General features: G+C 41.6%; 1 pseudogene; it reads left to right on the plus strand.

The window, feature by feature from the left end:
• Positions 1–20124: 20124 nt before the first annotated feature.
• LOC147882055 (L-type lectin-domain containing receptor kinase S.4-like) lies at positions 20125–22947 on the plus strand (annotated as a pseudogene).
• The last annotated feature ends 633 nt before the right edge of the window (positions 22948–23580 follow it).

Below are 23580 nucleotides of genomic sequence, written 5' to 3' on the forward strand. Positions count from 1 at the left end.
CTTTATACTTGTATACTTGTTCCAGCCTTTAAGTGGGATGTATAAATCTCATAACTTTTTTATATTTTCCTCCAAAAGGAGAAGAGAATGAGTTTAATGAAAGCATACTATCTTTATACTTTTATAATTATTTAAACCATTAATTTTATTTGGGATGTATAAATCTCATAACTTGTCTAATGAAAGCATGCTATCTTTATACTTCTATGATTATTTAAACCATTATTTTTATTTGGGATGTGTAAATCTCATAACTTTTTAAATTTTTCATCCAAGAGAAGGAGAGACTCACTCTAATGAAAGCGTGTATGAAACCTTTTTAAATTTTTGCTCCAAGCAGAGGAGAGACTTACACTAATGAAAGCATATATGAAACCTTATCTGCTTGTTTAAGCCTTTATTTGGGATGTGTACATCGCATAACTTTTTTATATTTTTATGGCAGAAGGAGGATGTGGAGGACATAGCAAGTGAAGAAGAATACGATGTAGACTACTCCCTCAATAAGATGAGTCATAAAAATATGAATCTATTGGAGCAGATTGGAAGTTCATTCACTGCTATGTTGTTAATTCGACAACAACCTCATTTTTTTGAATTTGGTGAAGAAGAGATTTCAATCCTCTTGAATCCTAAGAATGAGGTTAATGTCAAAGTCATTACAACCATCCTCAGGTTTGATGCAGCCTTTTCCTTGGCTTTATACTTTGCTTATTTTGATTAAACCCAAGAAGCTAATACTTTTTTTTTAAATATAGCAATGTTATAGCAAATTTTCCGCAAAATATACAAAGCGTTTCATATATGCTCGATCCTCGTATTTCGGAAGTGCTTATCAACAAAGAAGAAACCATAGAGAATGTTTGCAAGTGGTTGAAGCACATTCCTATGAATGACGCACGAGTTATTTTTACAGCATATTATGAGAAGTAAGCATCAAACCCTACTTGTTTTTCCTATTGCATTTGCTAGAATTGTCTCAAACACAGTAATTATTCTTTATTGATAATGCAGCTCACATTGGAGTCTGGTAGTCGTGGACATCCTTGCGAAGAAGTGCTTCTTTGCAAACTCAATGACATCCGTCCATGGCAATGTGTTAGAGTAAGTATAGACTACACTTGTTGTCACTTCTTGACATGTAGATTGATATGCAATGCACATATTCACTGTTGTTATATGTTTTGATATGCAGATCAGCTCGAAAATTAGTAGATGCTATCGACATAGTAATGCGGCAATGTGACTTGGCACAACAAATAGAGTATATAACATGTCAGGTATCACATCAAGATAATAGCCACATCTATAATTGTGGATGGAGGGTGGGCTACAATTGCTTTTTGGTACTTGGTCAAATTTTTGAGATGCAAAATGACACCACACTATCAACATATACGGATTTGCATCTCTATGCATTTATAACATGTACCATTCGAGCAATCATTGATTGCGAAATGAATGCCATCAAAGAGTCAAAGAGGATAGATGACCTCAACTCTACAAACATGACCTCATTAAAAGAATTGGGAAGCTCTTTTAATGTTAGGGTTATGATTCAACATAGACCTCAGTATCTTGAATTTGGGGGAGAAGAGATTTCAATTCTCTCTAGAGCTTCAAATGAGGTCAATAACAACGTTATGATGGCCATTCTCAGGTTTGATACAAACTTTTTCTCTACTTGATAATTCAATATTTTGATTTAATCTAATAAGCTAATAAGCTAATATTCATTTATTTTGATTAAATCTAATAAGCTAATATTCATTTATTTGTTGGTGCAGTATAGTTATCTCACGATTTGGTAGAGTCGTACAAAATCGTGCGTATATGTTGGATTCCCTCCTTTCTCCTATACTTAGCGATAGCAGAAAGACAATAGCCGATGTTTGTAAATTATTACAGCCTTTACATTTACATGGCGTGCGAGTCCTATTTATGGCATATCATGAGATGTAAGTATCATGGCAACCTTTATTTTCATCTTGTACTGGCAACATTGTGTTAAATAATAATGGTTCTTAATTATTCGTGTAGGGAACATTGGAGTCTGGTGGTTTGGAACCTTGAAGACAACTATTGTTGGTTTGTTAACTCCATTGCAGGCTTTCATGGCTCAGTGCAAACGTAAGTATTCTATTAATCTGTTGTTACTTCTATATTATGTACCTTATGTGATAGATACACTAAGTTTTTTTAATATGTCACGATGAGCAGGTCGATTGAGAAGTTGGTATCTGCTATCAAAGAAACAGGACAGTACAAAGACTCGGTAGACTTCCAAAAGCGTTTAGTAGTAGAGCAGGAAGATGGGCATAGTTGTGGGTGGAGAGTTGCCTACAACTGCATGTTGATTTTCAAAGAAATTATCTCACTTATGCCACAGATCTCATCGGAAGACTCTTTGGAGCTCAAATATTCAGAGGAGGATATACAATTGTTTAGGGCTGAAATCATTCGAGACCTAATTGCTACCATTAGAATACAACGTGCAACTGAAGCAATACCAGAGCTTCCCTTTAAGGAAGAGGAGACTGAGTCTACTATGAAAGCACTGCATACTACAGAAGAAGTAGAGACCCAATGTACACCTACAGCACCACAGCCTCCACTGGAAGCATCAGAAGAGTTGCCACCGCCTCCGCTTGCATTTAAGGAAGAGGATACTGAGTCTACTCCGAAAGCACTACATACTACAAAAGAAGTAGAGACCGAGTGTACATCTACAGTACCACAGCCTCCATTGGAAGCGTCCGAAGAGTTGCCAGAGTCTCCACTAGAAGCATCACAAGAGTTGTGATGCATGTATGATGTTGTGTTTGTAGTTTTTGTTGATTATACACCAATTTGTGACTTATTACTTAAGTGGCATAATCATGATATTTATATAATTTCTTTATGCACACAATTTTATGATATGAATGTGTGATGATGTGATTATTTGGAAATAAATCCTTGTGTGATGGGAATTCTGATATGAATATTTGATGATGTAATATTTGTAATATATTTATTTCATGCACACAATTTTATGATATGAATGTGTGATGATGTGATTATTTGAAAATAAATCCTTGTGTGATGAGAATTTTGATATGAATATGTGATGATGTAATATTTGTAATATATTTCTTCATGCACACAATTTTATGATATGAATGTGTGATGATGTGATTATTTGGAAATAAATCCTTGTGTAATGAGAATTTTATTCAGTTGGACAGTCTCCACTCACTTAAAGTAGAGCATTCGCAATGCTTCTCTCACTTTATTCCAACCCTTATCCTTATCATCTCCACTCACTTAAAGTAGAGCATTCAATCTCCACTCTCTTTATTCCAACCCTTATCATAGTGAACACATCGTGCCACTCACTTTATTCCAACCCTTATCCTTATCGTAGTGAACACATCGTGCCTTAGTGCACTTGTATTCTTCCATCCTAGTCTTTCCACAAACACTCTCTTATTTCTTACATCCTAGTCCTTCTGAGTAACTTGTATTCTTCTATCCTAGTCCTTCCGCAAACACTCGCAGAGTCTTCTTTCATCCATCCTGATAACCAAGTATCCTTCTGAGTAACTTGTATTCTTCTATCCTAGTCCTTCCGCAAACACTCTCAGAGTCTTCTTTCATCCATCTTGATAACCAAGTATTCTTCTATCCTAGTTCTTCCACAAACACTCTCTTCTTTCATCCATCCTAGTGCTTCTCACATTAACTTGTATTCTTCTTGTATTCTTCTATCCTAGTCCTTCCGCAAACACTCTCAGAGTCTTCTTTCATCCATCCTGATAACCAAGTATTCTTCTATCATAGTTCTTTTGCAGACACTCTCTTCTTTCTTGCATCCTAGTGCTTCTCATTAACTTGTATTCTTCTATCCTAGTCCTTCCGCAAACACTCTCAGAGTCTTCTTTCATCCATCTTGATAACCAAGTAATCTTCTATCCTAGTTCTTCCTCCGCAGACACTCTCTTCTTTCTTGCATCGTAGTCCATCTCCCTTTCTTTATCATCTCCCCACCCATGGATGTCCTTGGCATTGTCGAAGACGTGGAGTTCGGAATTAACAATCTCAAAGAATGGATTGCTGACCAAGGAGCACAGAGAGAGGCCAGAATTCGACAAGGTTCTCCTTTGACACACATGGAGAGAGAGGAATTTGCTGCACAAAGGCACGCAGAGAGGGAGGAGACTCTCAAGATAGCAGACAGTGAAAGACTTCTAAGACGTATGATAAAAGCACGACAAGATGTATTAGATTTCTTAAGTAACCTGCGTTATCGTAGCTCTCGTCATGGGCGATTTGATGCGGATGCTGAGAGAACAATAAGAGCCTCTCAGAGAAATTATAAAGAAACAATTTGTGATTGCTTAAACTTCTTCTTCTCATGTAATTATGTTGAGGATACAGCTGTGGAGGCAGTGAAGGATTGGGTTGTTGAGAAGATAAGAGAGACCAATGATGAGATCTTCTAGACTTAGATAAGAGAGACTGTATTAAGGTGTTTTTTGACACCATATGGCTTTGTATTAAGGTGTTTTTTGACACCATATGGCCTTGTATTAAGGTGTTTTTTGACACCATATGGCTTTGAGTAATATGAATCTCTACTTCTTGTACAAATGTGATGTTAAGATGATGTTAAGAGAGACTGTATTAAGGTGTTTTTTGGCACCATATGGCTTTGAGTAATATGATCTACTTCTTTACAAATGTGATGTGCTCTTTTTGAAATGTACTCTAGTTTTCATAACATGTCACGCCATTTTTTCTAATTTGATTTTTTAAAATCTTACTTTTTTGTCTCTTTTAACAATGTGATGTACTCTATTTTTAACATCTCACGTCATTTTTTCTAATTTGATTTTTTTAAATCTTCCTTTTTGACTCAATGTTTTGTTTTATAAGAGCCTCTTTTTTTGAAATGTTTTATCCAGAATTATCTCACAAAATGAATTTGGACAGTGCAAGAGTCCAAAATTAATGAAATAGGTGTTAAAATATATTGATGTCCACCCCAACCCAAGCCCTAAACCCTAAACCCTAAACCTAAACTCCAAACCCAAAATCATAAACATACCTCCAACCTATTGCATATGCAATAGGTTGGTGGGTGCACCCACCAACCTATTGCACATGCAACAGAATGGGGGGGACCACCCCCCCAACTTGTTGCATGTGCAATAGGTTGGGGGGTGGTCCCCACAACCTATTGCACATGCAACAAGTTGGGGGGGTGGTCCCCCCCAACCTCTTGCATTTGCAAAAGGTTGGTGGGTTTCCACAACCTGTTGCACATGCAACAGGTTCATGGGTGCAGCCCCAACCTATTGCACAAATTACCAAAAATTGTAAATTATTGCTTGTATTTTAAGGCTTAGCTAGGTTTTATAATCTAGAGTCTAGGGTTTAGAGATTACATTTCAAGGTCTAAGATATAGGTACTAAGGTTTAGGATCTAGGTTGTAGAGTTTAGGGTTCAGGATTTAGGGTTTAGGGTTTAGGATTTATAGCTTTGTATCTAAGGTTAAGAGTTTAGAATATAGAAAGTAAGTTGTATGGCTTATGGTTTATGATTTAGGGTTAAGGGTTTAGGATTTAGGGTTTATAGCTTTGTATCTAAGGTTAAGAGTTTAGAATATAAAAAGTAAGTTGTATGGTTTATGATTTATGATTTAGGGTTTAGGGTTTAGGGTTCAACATCTAAGGTAAAGATTTTAGAATGTAGAATATGAGTTGAATGATTTAGGGTCCAGGTTCACGGGTTTAGGGTTTGAAATTTAGGATATATGGTTTAGGGTTAAGGAAGGGTGCAGAAGCTAGTAAAATTGTAGATGTGGGTGGTGTCCCAAAAAATAATAAAAGGGATCGTAGGCGAACATTGTGAGTGATACATACATTTGTTGATCTATAGTCAAACCACATTCCTTTTTTAATCTTGTCTAGTGCTAAGTATGTTGAGATATCGAGCTCCACTCGTGATATGCCAGGGTGACCGTTGTGCATTTATGTCATCGACTTGTTAGCTGATTCAGCCTCCACCTTTGTGTGTATTCCCCCATTGTGTATGTGAGAAAGCTGCAAGTGAGGCTCCTTACCTCTCTCCCACTCTCTTCACATGGTATTAGAGCTCGGTTCATGGTAAGGAGCTCAAGGAAGCCAACCAAGTTCGTACTGTCTTGGTAAGAGGATCAGTGTTGCTTTCCTTTTTCGAGTTTGGGAGTAAATCTCTGCAGGTAGCACAGCCAAAAAGTGCAAGAGTGCACTATCTCAGATTTAGATGCCCTTCGCGGTGCGGCGAGAGGGTAGTATATGCTACAGGACAAGGGCAAAGCCCTTGGTGACATTATTTTTTTGATTCAAGGCCATTTTGGGGCCCGTTTTGGTGGCAGAAGTTTTCCGCAGGCACTCAGAAAAGTACCCTGTTTTGGCTGTGTGACCATTGTTCTACAGGTCGGTGAAAAGTTGCCGCAGAAATTGCATCGTATGCCTATGCAGAGAGATATTGGGAGTGACATTTGATAAGAACAACTTCCAAGCATGGAAGTTTAGAATGGCGAATTTCCTTAAGGGAAAAGGCTATTGGGAGTTCATTACTAGAGCTGAACAAGAACCAGTTATTCCTAATGTTCCCAATCAACAAGAGTTGCAGGCATTTAAAGGATGGCATGAGAGAGCCAAAAAAGCTATATATTGGCTGTCTGTGATTGTGCATATTCAGGATGCAAGCATGCCGAAGGAGGCATGGGATACTTTGATAAAAATGTATAGCACAAATACACAAGCCAGGAAAATGCAGCTCAAGCAGGAGTTACATAATGTGCAGAGAGAATATATGAGCATCAATGACTTCCACATGAAGGTGAAGAAGATTGCAGATGCACTTGCTTCCATTGGGTTGCCAATGGAAGATGATGATTTAGTTTCTATGACCTTGAATGGTCTAGGAAAGGATTATGCACAGTTCCGGACATCCATTGCCATCCGTGAAAAATTTCCTAGATTTTGAGGAGCTACTCAAATGCTGGAAGAGGTAGAGGCAGAGGTAGAGCAGGCCGATCTGGAGGCCATGGCAGAAACCAGAATATGCAGCAAATTCAAGAAAACCAGTCCTATGGAGGAGGACGTCGTAACCTTAGAGGCAGGGGGAGCCAAAGAGGTTGTGGTGGATGGCAGAGAGGCCAAAATGCAAATAGCAATGTTGAATGCTACTACTGTGGTAAAATGGGTCATATGGCTAAAGATTTCTATAAAAAGTAGAATGACATTATGAATGGAAAATTGCAGCAAGGCAATTATGCATCCTCTAGTAGACAGGGTGATGACAGAAATGAGCATTTGTTTATGGTGCAGCACATGACCAATTCTGTGAAAGTGCAGAAGAAAGCAATGATGTCTCAATGATGTGTGGTATGTTGACTCAGGTGCATCAAACCACATAACAAGTCATGCAAAATGGATGCAAGATGCAAGGAAAATGGAAAAACTAGGATTTGTGGAGAGACTGGTGATGATACTGCACATCCTATTGTGCAGATTGGTAAAATTCCTTTGTCCATGCAGGATGGGAAAAAGAAATACCTGTCTGATGTATTTCATGTCCTGAACATCACCAAGAACCTGGCTTCTGTTGGTCAAATGGTTAAGCAGGGCTTGCAGGTCAGATTTAATCCTAATGGATGCTTTGTTGAGGATATGAAAAATAAAGGTCGCTTGATAGCAAAAGGGAAGAAGAAGGGCAGGATGTTTACGTTGGATGCGCACATGCCTAGATTGAGTGTAGCAATGTTTGCACATGGGACCGGTGTAGTTGCAGATATTGATATCGGGCATAAATGCATTGGTCATGTTAATGTACATTGACTTAAATTAATGTAGGCCCAAAATATTGTTGTAGGATTGCCTAAGTTCAAGGTTGCAGAAATGCATAAGGTATGTGAAGCCTATCAATTTGCAAAACAGGAAAGGAAACCATTTCCTAGACATGTTCAAGAGAGTAAGAGGCCATTGGAATTAATCCACTCTGATGTGTGGACTACTAAAGCTGCACCTATTGGAGGCTGTCATTATTTTGTCACTTTTATTAATTTTGGGTGTATTTCATGAAAAAGAAAAGTGAAGTGCTTGGGCATTTCAAAGCTTTTAAAGCTATGGTTGAAAAAGAAACAGGCTTGCAAATAAAATGACTAAGGTCAGATGGAGGGGGAGAGTACCTCTCAAATGAGTTTGCAAGGTTCCTGCAGGAGCATGGCATAAAGCAGCAATATTCATGCAGTCATACCCCACAGCAAAATGGACTTGTAGAAAGGAAAAACAGGCATATTGGAGAGGTAGCTCGTGCCATGCTCAACGAAAAAGACCTGCCAGATTTTTATTGGGCTGAAGCAGTTGCTATAGTTGTCTACATAATGAACAGGACTCCCACTGTAGCAATACATGGCATGATGCCAGAGGAGAGGTATACTGGTAGGAAACTAGATATTTCTCATTTGAAAGTTTTTCGTTGCATTGCCTATGTTCATGTGCCAGATGAGTTGAGATCCAAGAGCTGAGAAGTGCATCTTTATTGGATATTCTCTACAACACAAAGGGTATAGATGCTATAATCCTTCTACTCATAAGTTTACAGTGAGCAGAGATGTTGTTTTTGATGAGATGAGCAGCTGGTATAAACCAATAAATGTGATTGATGATGTAAATGCACAAAATGGTAATGCTGCATAGAATTCACACCAGCAATCACAAAATATTAGTGGACCTGTAGTGTCCTCTAGTAGTGGTTCACATACTTCGCCATGGATAGGTAGATTGAGATCAAGAGAATCTCCTCAAATCAATGCAGATAGTGATATGCAAGTATCACGAAAAGGAAAAGAGAAAGTAGATCAGCCCATGGTTGATGTGAATGCAGGTCATTCTTATGTGGATGGTGAATCCAGTGGCTCAAAACAAAGCCTTGATGATGAGTTGGGTATTCCTTCTGTTGTTACACCTAGAGTAAGGAAGACAAGGGATGTTTTGAGAGCACCTGGTAGTGAGCCTATTTTGCGCAGGTCTACGAGAGTCAAGTATCCTGTGTATAGGCTGAAATATGATGGATTTATAGCCATTCACTATGCCTATATGGTCAAAGTGATACAAGAACCAGAACCCACTTCTTTTGAGCAAGCCATGGGAAAAGAAAAATGGGAGAAAGCCATGGATGAAGAAATGGATGCCTTGGAAGCAAATGCTACATGGGAATTGGTGCCTTTGCCTAAAGACAAGAATGCAATTGGTTGCAAGTGGGTTTACAAGGTGAAGCATAATGCAGATGGTTCTGTAAGCAGATACAAGGCAAGATTAGTTATCAAGGGGTATGCACATATATACGGCATTGATTATGAAGAAACATTCAGTCCAGTTGCAAGGATGGCAATTGTAAGAGCAGTCATTGCTATGGCTGCATTGAAGGGATGGTCTTTACATCAGATGGATGTAAAGAATGCCTTCTTGCATGGTGATTTTCAAGAAGAGGTCTTTATGGAGCAGCCACTAGGTTATGTGCATGCTGTTCATCCTGAGTTTGTTTGCAGGTTGAAGAAGGCCTTGTTTGGCTTGAAGCAAGTACCCAGAGCATGGTCTGACAAGATAGGACACTATCTTGTCACTATTGGTTTTCATATTTCCACGGCATATTTCTCACTTTATGTGAGAAAAACAGAGAAAGGTATTATGCTGCTTGTCATTTATGTTGATGATTTGATCATCACATGTGATAGTGATGAAGATATCCTTCATGTGAAAATGCTATTGAAGCAGAAGTTTGAGATGAAGGATTTGGGAGAGCTATGTTACTTCTTGGGCATTGAGGTGATTAGATCCATAAGTGGAATATGGCTTTTGCAAAGGAAGTATGGATTGGACATGCTGTCCAAATATGGGATGACAGGCTGTAAGCCTATTTTAGTTCCTTTGGAGCAGAATGTGAAGCTGAGTTCAGATGCAGGTGAGCTTCTGGAATACCCTACTATGTATAGACGCATAGTAGGAAGTTTGATTTATATGACTATTACTAGGCCAGATTTGAGGTATGTTGTTGGGTTGGTAAGTCAGTTTATGCAGGCTCCAAGGAAACCGCATTTGGATGCGGCTAGACGCATTTTGAGGTATGTGAAGTCTAACAAGTGAGAATCGTACTTAGCCTAATCTATCACTCAATGAGCATAAAGATCACGGAGGATCAAACCATAGAAGAAACTCCATGAGAGAGACACACGGTAGGTAATACTCAATCTATTGTAATGTGTTATATCAACAATACATGATAGGCCTCTTATATAGAGAGAGCCTTTAGAATGGTCAAACCATGTGGGATCCTCTCATCCACATCTCCACATCATGTAGTCCACATCTTAGGGTGGCTACTTTAATACATTCCTTATCACATACCTTTGCCCTTTAATCTACGTGCTCATGGCACCATATCTCAACACCTCCCCTTGGTGCCATAATCCTTTGGCTACTGCAAGGTGGTCAGATGTGAGTTACATTCCATCACCTCCCCTTAGTGCTTGCATTGCTACTTAAGGTGGTCAAGTGTGGCTTTTACATGTCAATACCTCCCCTGGGTGCTTTCATAGCTACTCTCAAGTGGTCAGGTTTGATTACAAAATATAGGCAAGGTTGGCAAGGTTTTTGTTTCTCAATGCATTCCATTGATGTCACCTTTTGGCTCATGGTTTGATGACGATGGCATTTTCTTCTTTGCTTGGTGTAGCTTCATGCATGATGCTTTGTTCTTCCATGTGCCTTGATGCTTTATGTGTGGATGCCATGCTTCGTGCTATGGTCATCTCATGCACTTGTGCCTTTGGCATATTTATGACAATGATGTATGCATTCATGCTTTGATTTGTCATTTATTGCAAAGGTCTTACCAATTGATTTCTTTCAATATTGGTAGTGTCTAATTGCATACAATGATTCTGACTTGACAAGCATGTAGAGCTCAAAAAGACGATCACTTTTCCTTTTTGGAGCATGTCCAAATTCTTCCTGGATTGCAAGTTACGCCTTGTCAAAGGTTTTGTGAAGAAGAGGAGCCTTGATGATGTGGCACAAGAATTCACATGTAGAATTCAAACTGTGCTTACCAAGAGGCTGTGTGCTTAGAAGGAACATGCTGATTGTGCATGCTTATGTGGCACTTTTAACTAATCTTGAACCTAAACCTAACCATGTTTTAGTGTGGGTTCCTTGACCAATGACCAAACTTAGGGTGGCCTGACTCAACCATGATCCAACCCTATCTACCACATTGGCTAACCAAGGTTAATTGAACTAACCAAGATAAGTGTGGCTTATTTGCCACGTGTTATTTTTTTGTGAGACCTTGGAGAAGAAGGCTTTGAAGCTTCTTTGCAATGCGGCGAGCTTTGATGATGGCAGTGGGGAGCAGATGAGGCTGTAGAGGAGGTGTTATGATTGCTCATCCTCCTCCTCAAGTTGTCGTCCTCCTCTTCCAACCTTGTGTTGGACTATAGCTCCACCAGGGCCACAATACAGAGGAGCATTCCTTCAGCTTTTCATCAGGGGTGCGGTCGAAATGGCGTGGGAGCTGCAACTCTTTTCAAAAGCGAAGCTGGTTCCCTAAGCTGCATTTTTGTTGTAAGGTAGGACTGGCAATGTGCGTTCGGCGGCTGCTCTAGTTCTTGTCCACAAGGAAGATTGGGATGAAGCTACCACTGCTGATGAAGTCTGTGCTCCTGCAACTCCTCATCTTTCTCTGCCGTACCCCTTCTCCTCTATCGTTACTAGCCTGTCTGCTCGCTGCTGCTTTCGTTGAAGGCTGTGTGTCTCTGTACTGCTCGTAGTTTGTCAGCACTAGGCGGACGCTGTTGTGAGAAGCTGCTCGAGCTTGGAGGACATAAGGCGCTGGAGTAGTAGTCATTGCTGTGTGCAAGGCAGTGGCATTGCCTTGTTGCTGGTGGAGCAGCCCGTGGGCTAGTCATAGAAGTCAGTTTCCTCGCTTGCTAGGCATCGAATGGAGAGCTGCAGTCGACTATCATTTGCAGCATGGAGGTCAGCTCATTTGCATGCGAGAGCTAGTTGGAGGAGCTACTGTGGAGTGGTCACTATGGAGGGCTGGAAGGTACCACTGACCTTCGTTGAGACAGCTACGTGGCTGTCTATGGAGCTCTTGAGAGGCATGGAGCTGCTAGATGCAATAGTAATGTCGCTTGTTGGGGTAGCCATTTGATGTCGATGGGGATCAAGCTCCAGCGCTCAAAATTTTTGGCGACAAGGCTGCCTTCTACAACTGCAGGTCACTTTGTGCGATGACGAAGGCAGGCACTACACAAACTGCTACGCTGAAGGATCCATAGATTTCGCCTTCGCAGATGGGCATTCTTTCTAAAGAACATCTTGAAACCTAGAGCTAACGAGGCGAGCAGAGTATTGTGGTCTCACGAGCTCTCAAATATGGAAGCCCAACCCTTCTTGGCAAACAGTTTTGTTGATGGAGGTCGATGATCTCTATCTCAAAAGAAACAATTAAGAACCTTTCTCTCTCTCTTAGAGGAGCAAGAAAGCTCTCTCTCTTTCTCATGAAATAAAAACTCTCTTAAGACAAATTGAAATCTCTCAAGAAGAAGGAGCATATATCTCTCTCTCTCGGCAATGATGGAAATCTTCAACTCTCATGGATGGAATTCTCTCACACAAGGATCACCATGTCTCACCGGAAGACATGTGAGCTCTAATACCATGACAAAGTGAGAATCGTACTTGGCCTAATCTATCACTCAATGAGCATAAAGATCACAGAGGATCAAACCATAGAAGAAACTCCATGAGAGAGACACACGGTAGGCAATAATCAATCTATTGTAATGTGTTATATCAACAATACATGATAGGCCTCTTATATAGAAAGAGCCTTTAGAATAGTCAAACCATGTGGGATCCTCTCATCCACATCTCTCCTTGTGGATATCCTCAATCCACATCTCCACATCATGTAGTCCACATCTTAGGGTGGCTACTTTAATACATTCCTTATCACATACCTTTGCCCTTTAATCTATGTGCTCATGGCACCATATCTCAACAAAGTCCACATTGCAGTATGGACTATTTTATGAGACTGGGGTTCGGATACAGTTGCATGGATACACTGATGTTGATTGGGCTAGTAGTATTTCTGATAGATGATCTACCAGTGGATATGTGTTTTCTTTTGGGAGTGCTGTAGTCACTTGGAGCAATAAGAAACAGCCTAGAGTTGCCTTGTCGAGCACAGAGGCTGAATACAAGGGTGCAGCAATGGTTGCATGTGAGGCAGCTTGGTTGCATGAGCTACTTTATGATATGCATCAGTCTACCAATTGTCATTTATTGTGACAACATGTGCAGTATACACTTGGCAAATAACCTAGTCTATCATGCTAGAACAAAGCACATTGATGTGCATTACCACTATGTGTAGGAGAAGGTTCTAGTAGGTTTTATTGATCTAGTTTATGTCAGCATAGAGGATCAGGGAGCTGACATATTCACGAAGGCATTGGGCACAGAGAAGCTGTGCAAGTTCAAAGACCTTCTTGGTGTGCAGGAATTGGGATTGAGCTCGAGGGGGAGTGTTGAGATATCGAGCTCCACTCGTGATATGCCAGGGTGACCGTTGTGCATTTATGTCACCGACTTGTTAGCTGCAGATGCGGTTGGTACACCACCCATGAATAATAGCTAGATGACATCTATCTTTATGTACTCTAGTTAGTGGCTCAATTAGTATGCCACCTAGGTTAGCTGAGTTTGGTTTGAGACCCACATATAGGGTTCATCTATTCCTTTTGTACTATGAGAGAGAGTTCTTTTGGCTTTCAAAACTAAGAAGAGGAAAACGGTTTTCAACCTCCACCTTTGTGTGTATTCCCCCATTGTGTATGTGAGAAAGCTGCAAGTGAGACTCCTTACCTCTCTCCCACTCTCTTCACAAAGTAGCGTGTTGTAACCTAGGGGTATTTCAAGATAAGCCATGCTTCATTTTTAATTGGTTTCAACCACCAAAACTAAAGACTAAGGTTCCTTGCAAGGGGCGGTGGTTCCAAGTCTTTGATCCATGATGCCCCACATATTACTTTGCAAGTATAATCTACAACTAGCAGGAGCCTAGTTGAGCTTCCAAGGACATGTATCCCTTCATGCGAAGACTAAAGAAGGAGAAAAAGTAGGGGCCAATCATACAAAAGAAGAAACTAAAATTGGTGTGAGAATGCAAGTAGGAGGGATAGACCTAGGTAGTCAAAGAAAGGATCAAGATCAGATGTATAAGAAAGAGGAGAGTGTGGAAGTAGGAGGGACAATCTTGTCAAAGGAAAGAGTGGGATTTGCTAAGGAGCATTATGAGATTGCAAAATGAATAGCAGCAATCCAACTTGTTGAATTTTTAGGTTTTGAGGATGCAAAAGAACCTATTTCAAAGAACCAAGAAATGGAATCAAATCCAATTCTATATATACAATTGTAGATAGCACTGTTGATACCAAGTACATAGTATTTGTTGTGCACAATATGGACTTGTCTAATTTAGCTATATATAGTATTGTTTAGAGCACTATTAGTACTAAATGTATAGTATTTACTTACTTAACTATTAATTGTATCAAATCTAGCTATGTACTATTTGGAGTAGTATCACTACTAAATAAAAAGTATGTACATAGTGCATAGCATTTATAATACTATTTAGAGTAATATTAGTATTGAATAAATAGTATCTACAGTGCACAATAATACACTCAAGAAAAGAACAAAAAACAACATACCTTAGTCACTTCCAGCAAATGCAAGGGGGGATCTTTTTCATATTTACATACTGCAGTTCTTGAGGAAAAGCAAGCAAACTTTTCCCAACTCTATTATGCATCACCATTAGAATATCCATGGCTCAAAGAGCTTCAAAACTCCAAACCTCTACCATGCAAAAATAACCACACTTTGATCATTACACATATCCATGCAAATCACATGTTTTCTTAATGGATTTGAAGTTTGATGAGAGATGCATATATGTGCTGTGAAAAAAATGCTTCATGAATAATCTCAAATGGTTCATTGTTGGTAAGATAAGTGGAAAAAATTTTGCCTATTGTGTGAAGAGGCTATGCAGAAAGAAGGTGATAGCACATGGAATGCCCATGATTGGTGTTTTGGAGAGAGAGAGAGAGAGGGAGGGAGAGAGAGAGAGAGAGAGAGAGAGAGAGAGAGAGAGAGAGAGAGAGAGAGAGAGAGAGAGAGAGAGAGAGAGAGAGAGAGAGAGAGAGAGAGGGGATCCATTTTTAGAGACTTTGTTAATGTAGCTTTTTGTGTGTGAGGGTAGCAGTTTTGTTTCAAAATTGTAGCCAAAGTACTCTTTAGGGGCTTGGCCAAAAACAATACTTTATACACTTTACTGTGTTTAGACCCCCAACAACTATGGCATGCTCATAAGAAAGTTTATTGTTGTGATTCAAAGTCTTTTACATGTAACTGACATATGTCATGCTCTCTTGAGTTAAAACGTTGGTGACACCCACCATGAATCCTAAATGCACTCCATCAGAATTCATGTTCATGCTATTTGATTTTTGATTAGGTATGTCTACTTCTATTGTCAACCAAATTTTTTGATTAATTATGTGAAATACTGGGAATTATGCCTCTACCATTAACACTTTATGTAAGATTATGCGACAACAATTTGTGCAACAAGAATATGTAAAGTGTGCCAACGATAGATGAGGTACAAGTCATATTAGTTTTGGAACTAAAATATTTGTTTAATAACATGAAAGCTCTCTTGGCACAAAAGGATGAAGATAAAACAACAAAGAAAGCATTACTTGTTCACACCATAAACAAAGCTCAGAAAGGTCGCCAAGTGTGCATCCTTAGGTGTAGCCTTCACTAGTGCTTCTCTCGCTTCTATTGCTAGTCCATTTTGATGTCTTCCTTTCTTTACCTTAGCCCTCCCCTGTTCTTTAGCCACTTTAGTCACTACCTCAATGCAGTTCAACCATTTCTTGAGGAGATTTCTTGGTTTTCCTATTGCTTCTTTCCACTATGTGTTGACCCGAGCATCGAACTCTCTTTTACCAAAATCACATTGAGTTTGAAGGGAAGAGGTCCCTTGTTTGTAGCCACCTCTCCCAGAAGATCGAAACAAATTATCAATAGGAAATGGTATGAATTAAATTGTTCCCTTAGTACCTTCCCTTGTAGCCTTGGTTTCACCCAATCCACATTCTTAGAGAAATAGATCCTATATAGTCTGGCTACTCACCATGACAAATCTACATCTCGGTTGTGCCAGGTGTAGACTCTTTCCCCCTTCAAAGCATCAAAACTTATCCAATCTACCAAACCGCAGCTTGTTTTCATGAGCATCCATTTGGTTCTTTCTAGAATAGGCATATCTGTGCGAGATCTGTGCTCTCGTGAGATCTATCGATCTCATGACTTACATTGTTCCAATCACTCATTAATACATTATCCTTCCTGCCTATAGCTTCTCTCAACCTATCCCACAGTGCACCTCTAAGAGCCGACTGATTAGAAGCATAAACTGATACTATTGAGAAAGAAATACCCTTGAAACAAACATTGACTAACAAGAACTCTCCCATCGGATCTTTCACCTCTCTATTCATTTTGATATCATTTCTTATTATTAGGGCTGTCCTACCCTTTCCTGCAACTGGACAATTGCTACAACATGCATATCCATTGATGATAACTATCAAGATTTCTAGTGGCAGATTTTAGTTCCTATAATGCAAACAAAATCGGCCTATGTAGTCTGACCAACCTCTTCACTACCTGTTGTTTCCAAATGGAACATGCACCTCTAACGTTCCATGACATGCAAACCACCAACTCTAGTCTGTAAACGTCTGCCTCAGACCTCCTCCATCTCCAGAATCCTCATCAATGTCTTCCGCCAAGGGTGCATAAACATTGATGAAGTATAGTCCCTTCCGAGCTTTTCCCTTGACAACTCTGGGAGATTCCGTCCTCTTTGGCTCGGACTTCTTTTGTAGAACTACCTTCTTTCCTTTAGCTTGTCACAATATCTCCTTAATGTGGTCAAACTTTGTCTGCCTTTCTTCACTTGCATGTAGCTCGCCTTGCATGCAGTTGGTTTTCGGGGCATCCCTCTTTTCTTCCCCCTCAAGCTCGTACCTTCTTCTTCCAATGTTGGGCTTTCCACCCATTAAAGAGCTTGCAAAGTGTTAGAGGCATGCGGATCTCTTGCATGTCCTCCTTGCCTCTTGCGGATTCTTCAACCCTCCCAAATGAAAGCATCGGGCGATTGATTTTCAATTCTTGCTTTTCTTCTCCAGCTTTTTCTTGACATTCTCGTGCAAAATGCCCGCTCTTCCTACAAAAACAGCATGCATCAGGAAAGATACCAAAATGTACTTGCACAAAAATGTTCCATCCGTTAGGGAGTTCCAGCTCCAATGCTTCAGGGACTTCCTTTCGTCTATCCCACAGAATGCAAACTTTCGGTGATGCCCTCTTTGGCTGAACTGGCGGCATATACAAGACTTTCCCGAGTACCGACGCAACCACGCACAGCTTGGCAGGGAAGGAGTATCTCGTTGAGCCCTGGAATGTGTATCCACACTGGACATTTGTGCTGTAGCACTTCCTCGGGTATGAATGAGGCACTCCATGGTATAGCATATACCAGGTTGCCCCTGTACCTGACGGAACTAGAAACCAACCACTCTCTCTCGCTTACTGGGGTGACTGTTGCTTGAAAAAATCCGCGTCCCTCAAACCGGAAGTCCACGAGATTTGCTTTTCCTTGGTAAGCATTAAGAAACCATTTAGGAAAGTCATCTTCAGAAGGTATTCATCCCATAAAAAACATATTTAACACTCCACAATCCAGCAACCGGTTGTATTCACGATACAGAGCTTCTAGTTGAATATCCACTTGTAGTCGTAGTATCTTTCATGGCTCTTGTGCCTGAAATCCTCCTCTCCTTGAGATTGATTCGTTGCAAATTGTGTTCCGGACATGCAAGGTTGATAGCGTGTGAAGCATCTTGTCTAGTCTTCAAGGCATCTGCAAATGACAATGATGGCTCATCTACCCTGACAACATTTTTGCATTTTTCGAGGCGAGCTCTCAGGTGACTACGTGTGCTTAACTTCAGACTGATGTCTCCTGGCGGGGATGACATCCCAAATTTGGGAATGGAGCTCGAGAGAGGTCCACTCAGCTACCTCTTTTGGGAGAAATACTTAACAAAAGACAAAAGCATTTAGGACAACTTTTTTTTTTGCGTGAAAATTTTTATTCAAAGAAAAGAGGGAAGAAAATTACATAGCCTGCAAGGCTCGATATGCCACAGCTACCCCAAACCATTTGTGGTTATAAAAACTCAACACATCTAGAATTTCACTTTGGACATCCCTCACCAAATTGCCACTAATGGGCACCCCTCGAAAAATGAGGGAATTACGTACTCTCCAAATGTACTGTAAAATGACTGTGCGCACAAGATCCCAAGCAAGGTAGAGGGAAGAATTAAGGTTACCACGATCTCCTAGCCGTACCATGTTCCATCTAAGGCAAAGGCAAATGTGTGCCCTGCATAGCCAACTCTGTAAATAACCCCAAAGCCTCCGTACCACCAAACATTGCCAAAAAAGATGGAAATGGGACTACAAAGCAATCTTGCAAAAAGAGCACACGGGAGAAATGTGTCTCCACTTGCAAAGTATGTCTTTCGTAAAGAGTTTACAAGTGACGACTCTCCATAAATGGAATTCAACTTATTGGAAGGAGTGGTCTACCACGTGGGACCACTAGTCCCACACATAGGTAGAGTCCATAGGCGCCGAGATTCTCCACTCTAGTCTTGTAGGTGCAACAATGTCAAAATCCAACGAAGGGGTAAAGTCGCGTAACGGAGCAGTCACCCAGCCCCGAAAATCCTCCCTTTGCATCAAAGTCTACTTGTCGGCCACTGATCTTTAAGCATTTAGGAAGTCACTTTAAGCATTTAGGAAGTCAAGGAAACAAAACCTCAAATCGTAAACCCCTTAAACTACTTCTTAACCACAGAAAACTACTTCTTGACTGCAGCATCGGAAATATCGTTCTAAGGCGCGCAAGAAGTCAAGAATGGTGTGCCTGAGCTTCTTCCTCACAAGAAAGAAACTCCATCTTCTTCATAAGGCGCGTACGAAGTCAACAATGGTGTGGCTGAGCTTCTTCCTCACAAGAAAGAAACTCCATCTTCTTCATATTCTTCATACTGCTCCTACTCTCTTGCATTCTTTAACCCGTGATCCACTTACTAGCTTTCCCATTGTTCGCTTGCAAGGTTTCTGTTTAATTACAAACTCGTGGTGCAGTTGCGGCCATGGATTGGGTTCGTTGTTCGACTCTGCACCAAGTGTTTGAAGGCTGAGTGATGCGGTTCTTCCCTATCACGGCATCAGTACTACTGCCCTCTGCATGATTTAATTTGGTAACTGGTTCTTATGTTGCAATTCATGAGGTTATGGATAAACTAGCTATGTAACAGATGCGATCAATGGAGCTTCTGCAAGGTCTTGCACCATAATTATGGTCTCAAGCTGTTGAACCATTGATCGATTTGAGCTTCTAGTCGTTGCCACCAAGATGGGATCTCGGTTGAACGCTGCAATATTGGTATTCCTAGTTTTGATTGTAAGCTCACCAGGAACTTTTGCCACACTGTTCAGCTGGATGAGTACTCCTTCTAGTTTGTTGAAGACCTTCGGGATGGCCTCTTAAAAATTAGCGCACCATGGGCATGGCCCATAGAACATGGACGACCGGCCTCCCATGTCCAACCGACGATCCAAATGCATTCAATGCACCATGGGCGGGCTTGAAGGCTTAAAGCCGATCCCCATGCAACCGGCTTGCAGGGGATGGTAGCTCAAGATCACTGGTCCCCATGGCTGGGCAGAAATCTCCACAAAGTGATGCTCACAGACCGACAATGTTGTTTTCATACGGAGAGACTGGCTGCTCATTGGACAAGTCTCCTGTTTTTTGGCCACAAACTCTCACAATGGGAGTTTCCTGGAGCCATCTTGATGGGAAGAGTTGGACGAATCGCTATCTTGATCGAATTTATCAGTCGGAGGGACGATCAAGAAATGATCAGTGTAGTGGAGGTCCGGGTGCATGGGGACAGTGAATGCGCTCTTAGACGCGTAGGTCAACAAGACCTTGACTTCGGGACAGTGACGCCCTGCCGTTCAAACAATGGTGTGCCTCAGCTTCTTACTAATAAGAAAGAAACTACTCTATGACGAATCCGTTATTCGGGCTGCTGATGACGCTGCAGCCTTTCTGCAGCGGGTGTTCGAAGCCTGCTGCATGATGCGGTTCTTCCGTGTCACTGTTCTCTAACTCCATCAGTGCCGGTCCGGCTGCATGATTTGGTAATTGGTTCTCACGTTGCAGAAGAGTTTGAATATCAATACATGGGGTTATAGGTGAACTAATTCGGCTTGGTGATTATGTGCAATGCAACAGATCCGATTAGAGCTTCTGCTACAGACTGCTAGCTCTCGCACCATTATGATCAAGTTGAGCTTCAAGCTGTTGAACCATTGGTCGATTTGTCGAGCTTGAAGCTGTTGCCACCATTGATGAGGAGCGAAAGTATATTAAGCAAGATGGGATCTCGGGTGGACGCTGCAGTACTGGTATTTCTGGCGGTGATTGGAAGCTCATCAGGAACTTTTGCCATAGAGTTCAGCTGGATGAGTGCTCCTTCTAGTTTCCTGAAGACCTTCGGGAACGCTCAACCATGTCTCCCTCACTAACGACATAACCACAAGCAACGCACAGAGCGTCCATGTCAACACTGGCCAGCTTCTTTACATGAATCCTGTCCGAGTCCTCGACCCTTCTAACGTCTCTGTCTCCTTCAGCACTTCCTTTACCTTCAAAATCACTACCGTGGAGGGCTATGGAAACAGTGGGGATGGCCTCGCATTCATGATCATCCCCCACAATTTCTCAGATTCCACACTAGCCTTGCAATATGGTGGTGACCTTGGTCTCATGCACGGCGATCCCCGACCGGATGCAAAGCGCCACTTCTTTGCTGTCGAGTTTGACACATTCCAGAATCCCCCTCTGAACGATTCATCGTCCAGCCATGTTGGGATCGATATCAATACGGTGGTATCCTCAAACTCTACCGACACGGGAATCGATTTGGGTCTTCCCGATCTGGACCTGTATTCCAACTACACGTTCACTGCTTGGATTGATTACGAGAGCTCTTTGCAGCTGATCGAGGTCATGATGGCTCAGCTCCCACAGTCTGCAGATCCAACGTCTGAGCAGATAGCCAAGCCCGATTCTACAGTGGTTACGCTGCAGTATGACCTCTCGAGTGTGTTCCTGAAGGATATGTACTTCGGATTTTCTGCCAGCACGGGCGCGTCATATGAAGGGCATACTCTCTTCGTTTGGAACTTTTCTACCAGTGGCCCAGACATCGCCCCGTCCCCTTCTCCAGCTCCTACGAGTATTGTTCCTCCTCATTGCAGATCTTGTGAACGAAACGCCGTCCTGATTGCAGCTCTCATCACAACCATTCTTGTAGCGGCTTGCTGTGGGGTAGCCATGGCATACACATTGCATCGCAAGAAATCACAAAAGGAATTCATTTCAGATTGCATCGATATCGGTCCTCGTCGTTATAGTCACAGGCAGTTGAGCAGAGCAACTCGTGGCTTCAACGAGGACCTTCTTCTGGGCCGTGGTGCCTTTGGCTCTGTATATCGAGGTTCCTTCGGGGAAACAGATCTGGCAGTCAAGAGGCTGACGCAATTTACAGAGCATGGAGAAGAATCGTTCCGCGCAGAAATCTCAATCATCAGCCGTCTCCGCCACAGAAATCTTTTACCGCTGCGTGGGTGGTGCTACACGAAAGGGAAGGCCCTGTTGGTATACGAGTATATGCCCAATGGAAGCCTGGACAAATACCTCTTCAAACGCGGCCCAGAGATCGACATTCTAACCTGGAAGGTGAGATTCAACATCTTGGTAGGGGTAGCCAGCGCTCTGGAGTACCTTCACGAGGGACCAGAATCACGCGTTCTCCACAGGGATGTGAAGGCAGCAAACGTGCTGCTAGATGCGGAATTCAACGCTCGTTTGGGGGATTTTGGGCTGGCTCGCTTGATCAAGCACGATCATGAGAGTGCAAGCATGACAGCCGCAGGGACACCTGGGTACATGGCACCAGAGGTACCCGCCACAGGGACGGCCACCGATCGAGCAGACGTATATAGCTTTGGGGTGGTAGCCTTGGAAGTGGTGTGTGGCAGGAAAGTGCTGGATTTGGAGCTGCAACCGCAGGAGAGGAGTGGATATGGCTGCTACAAGAAAGCAACAAGCTGCTGGAAGGCGTAGATCCGAGGCTGGCAGCGACGGAAGGCTATGAGGAGGATTACGTGAGGTGCGTTCTACATGCTGCAATACGGTGCTGCCATCCGATGCCAGAAGCTCGACCGAGCATGAGGCAAGTGCATCAGTGGTTGAGGGACGTATGGATAGTGGAGATACCGGAGTCGAGGCGAGTGCGATGGGAGCTGCAGTTGGCCGGAGATCCCGATCAGCTGATGGCTATGGCGTTGAAGGACGAGGAAGGGTGGTTGACTAGTAGATCGACGATGGCATCTTCGGCTACGTCGACTTCGCTTGATATTTCTTCGAGTTCTGCAAGTGTTGCTTCGGGTGCTTCCCGGCTTGCATCATCATGGTCTTCCTCTTCTTCTTCTTCCAGATCTAAGGGGATGGCCAAAAGCTTCAATTCTGCAGTTGGTTTTCAAAAACGGCACTCAAATAGCATTGAGCTTCAACCTTCACTTTGTAGGGTGCATACAATGGCTTAAACCAATGTTCATTTTTCTCAACTAATCACAAAACTTGAGGTTTCAAATTTTTGAAGGTTTTTCTTTAGAAATTGAAGATTTTTAGCTAACCTATAACTAAATTGCGTGAGGTTTGCAAAATTTAGAAAATATATTTTGCTCCTGATAATGTAGATGGTGCACTATTAAGAAATAGGATGTATCACGTATTTAAAAAACCCCTCGACTAAAATTTTTAACTCAATAAAGACACCCCTCTTTACTTGTGAACTAAGTGATTTTTTTCTAAAGTTGAATTAAAAAACCCCACATGTTATTGTAATCATGTTTTTCTTTTAAGTTTAATTAAAATACCCTTCCTTTTGAATGCACATGGTACACTAAAATTTTGTGAGGTGAACCCCGCGAGGAGGTTCATTGTATATAGTTTGCAGGTTTTTTGTGAACACTAGAACTTTAAGTAAAGTGGGTATCCCACTGAGGCCCTTCTCTTCTCTATGTGGCAAGCAAAGGAGGACCCTTCCTTTGCACTCTCACATACTCCACCTGCCATGCTTCTAATTTCATAAACTTTTGAATCGCCTCCCCGCCACATGCTCAAGCCCAGATTCTAGCAAATTCAAATTGAGATGCTAAATAAGTCGATTTCTTCTT

Source organism: Dipteris shenzhenensis, chromosome 30 (genome assembly GCF_047967505.1).
Source record: "Dipteris shenzhenensis isolate YYH24624 ecotype China chromosome 30, Dip_SZ_1.0, whole genome shotgun sequence".
Taxonomy (NCBI): domain Eukaryota; kingdom Viridiplantae; phylum Streptophyta; class Polypodiopsida; order Gleicheniales; family Dipteridaceae; genus Dipteris; species Dipteris shenzhenensis.